The 3,485-nt window shown below is 37.3% G+C and overlaps 1 pseudogene; it reads left to right on the top strand.

Annotated features, from left to right (window-relative positions):
- Positions 1–870: 870 nt before the first annotated feature.
- LOC139903096 (small nucleolar RNA R71) lies at positions 871–984 on the top strand (annotated as a pseudogene).
- Positions 985–3,485: the final 2,501 nt, after the last annotated feature.

The following is a 3,485-nucleotide window of genomic DNA, read 5'->3' as shown; positions in this document are numbered from 1 at the left end:
TGATTCGGATTTAGAACCGTGTAGCTTGGAATTGTACCTGGTTCCCTGTTTCCCTTACTTTTCGCTACATTACCGATCTCCTTAGCCAATGCACCAATCGACTTATTTTTCACTTCTATCATTTTTTGCATTTCGGAGATAAACGCATCCATCTTGGCATCCGAGCTAGATGGTTGATTAGGTGAAGTACTGTTTTGATTTTGGTTTTGGTTTTGGCCTTGATTTTGGTAATTGTTTTGGTTTTGGTTTCGGTTGTTGGGATAAGGATTTTGATAGTTTATTTGGTAGTTGCCTTGGTTCTGAAAGTTATCCTGGTTTTGAAAGTTGTTTTGTGGTCTAAGTTGGTTCCCTTGGTTAGCATTCAGAGCGTTGTTATTGCTCCAACTAAAATTAGGATGGTTTCTCCAACCCGGATTATATGTGTTGGAGTATGGATCAAATCTCCGCCCCTGAACTTCGTTAACTTTCTCTTCCACTAATTGCTGATTCACCGGTGGAACCCCGTTTCTGCATCTGTATGCAAAATGAGAAGGATCTCCACAAATCTCACACACTTTCTGAACCTGCGAAACATTACAAGCAAGACCCTGGTTTGGGTCGTTAAATATAAGCATTTTTAAATCATCTAATTCTTGCTCTAAGTTCCTAGATGAACTTCCCGAGTCGAAAACATGATTTACTCGGGAGGTACTAGGTTGTTTACGATTAACTGAAGCTTGGGTTTTTGAACCCTTGCTTAACTGTTCAAAGAACATCCATTCATCATCACTAGACCGAGTTAAAAACGCCCCACCACTAGCCGCCAAAAGAAATTGCCTGTTTTGGGAATCCAAACTATCATAGAAAACTTTAACCAATTCCCACTTTGGTATCTCATGGTGTGGGCATGCCCTAAGTAACTCCTTCAAACGTTCATACGCTTCATGAAATAATTCACCCGATAATTGTTTAAAAGATTTTATTTGCGTACGCATGTCTGAAGTTTTACTTATGGGGTAAAATTCTTCTAAAAATCATTTTTTCATTTCCGCCCAAGTATTAATACTCCGGGCGGGCAAGGAGAGAAACCATCTTTTTGCCTTATCCTTAAGTGAATAAGGAAATAATCGAAGACGTACCTCATCATCAGTGAAACCGTTTACCTGATTAGTAGCACATATCTCATTAAATTCAGTGATGTGTTCATATGGTTCCTCATTAGCCATACCTCGGTAGGTTGGCAAGATCGAAATGAGTTGGGGTCGGACCTCAAATCGTCGGTTGTTTCCTCCTGCCGGTGCAGGATAAACAATGGGGGAATGATCCTCAAAATCACCCGGTTGGTAGTAGGTGTCTACTCCTCTTGGTCATTCGGCCATCTCGTCTCGTTGATCAAAAACTTCCTCTTCAGTGTCAGACTCTGATTTAGGAGAGTTTGGTGGAACAATCGGATGTGACTCTAACTGTGGTTGAGTGGATGCTGAAGCCACTGTCGAACCCTTTAAGATTCTTGTAGCTTTTCGATTAGCTTTTGCAGATTTCTCGATTTTCGAGTCTAAAGGCTTAAGATTTTGATCTTCCGAACTCCGAGTTTGCATTCACTAACCCGCACTTCAACAAAAACAAGAACACCGAGCGTAAAACTGACAAAAACAAAAATAAACAAAACACTATTTTTGGATTTTTATTGATTTTATAATTTTTATGGTTTTTTCTAATCAACACAAAAGCAATAAAATAAGAGCTTGCAAATCAAGCGCACACCTCCCCGGCAGCGGCGTCAAAATTTGATCGATGTCGAAGGGTCGACCAAAAATAGCCTAATTACTCTAATTAAGCTAGGGTAAGCAGGATTCGTTCCACGGGAAGTTATGGTTAATAAGCAAGCAATTTCCAGATTGAGTTGTTGGTTTAACTAAAGACTACTTAGATTAATCACTACTTAAAACTTAAACTTAAACTAGCGTGCAGTTGAAAAGATTGAAATGTAAACAATGAGAGTAAAGCCTTTATCCTTTCACAATCCCAATTTGACATGTATTCATTCAAACAAACATTATGTTTATCAATTGTTGATCAAATCTCATAGACAAGATTTCTTGAGTTCATTACTTCTATTATTTTGGAATTAAACTATGCAATCTAAACAAGGTGTCTTTATCCCTAATCTAATGAACACTAAGTTGGATCAAGAACACACCGTTAAATCACAATAATTTAACTTGCAATAACAAAACATAGACTTGCATTAATCAGCAATCAACTTGATTCACAATATCATAATTCAAAAGTATTAAACATCACAAATCACATAATCCTAAATGAAATCATACATGTTTTAATTGTTCATGGAAAGGATAAAGTTTAGAAGACTAGCAATCATGTTGGTGATGATAATCATTGAGTTTCTTGAAGATTGCATGATGAACACACCTTGATCTTGACTTGAATCCTTGAATAATGATGATTGGATGGTGTTTTGATGTGTTTGGGAGTGTTTTCTGCTGCAAAAACTGATGGAAAAAGTTTTCCCTTCGTAACCCTAATGATATCCTTATATAAGGGTTGGATGACTTGATCACAAAGCTAATTTTCGAATTTCCCGGCACCAGTAATTTTGTGAAGGCGTATTTTACGCCAAGATTGGCGTATTTTACGCCAATGCAATTATTCCTGGGCGTATTTTTACGCCAGAGATTGGATTTTGTTCTGAATTGACCTGAGCTGTGGCGTATTTTACGCCAAAAATGGCGTATTTTACGCCAGTGCTGATTTTCTGATCACTCTTTAAGCTCTCAAATCTTGTCCATAATCCACTTTAAACCGCTGTTTTGTACCACATTTCGCGCCAACATCTTTCTTACCTGTAAAACATAAAACCACATCAAAGTATCTCATTTTTTCACTCACACATGGTTAATCTTGCGTATTTAAGCATAAATGATCGTGACAAATAGAGAACGATCAGGACCCGAAATCGAGCCTGCATGGTTATTCTTTTCCATCTTTACATGCGTGGGGCCAAAGATCATTTGGGCCGGGTACCACTGGACCACAGGTCGTGAAGCTGAAAAGAAAGATTATTTGGTATTTCTCATTTATAATAATTTTTTAAAGTTGAAATTTGGTTCAGTCAAGCTTATTTGAAATGATCACGTATTCACGTTCATAGCAACACAATCTTACATTCCCAAATAAGACATTAAATTAAGAAGTCAAGTTCCGAATAAACTAAGAATCACACAATTCTTCGAAACATACTACTTTATGTAACCACCCGGTTTCAATTAAACCCATTGTGGGAGATACTAATTAGCCACTACTTTAACCTTATACGGACTCAAACTTTCATTCTTTATGGGATGAGGTGTTTCAGTAACAATCATACAAAACATATCACTTTTAATTAGATGTGTGAAGCATTAGATTCACGGAGACCCCAAAATTTGATAAGAATCACACAATTCTAAGTGGAACGTATATTCCAAATAACTGTAACCATTCAG

The sequence above is a fragment of the Rutidosis leptorrhynchoides genome, chromosome 3 (assembly GCF_046630445.1).
Source record: "Rutidosis leptorrhynchoides isolate AG116_Rl617_1_P2 chromosome 3, CSIRO_AGI_Rlap_v1, whole genome shotgun sequence".
Classification (NCBI taxonomy): Eukaryota; Viridiplantae; Streptophyta; class Magnoliopsida; order Asterales; family Asteraceae; genus Rutidosis; species Rutidosis leptorrhynchoides.
This window is presented reverse-complemented; position numbering and strand designations above follow the sequence as displayed.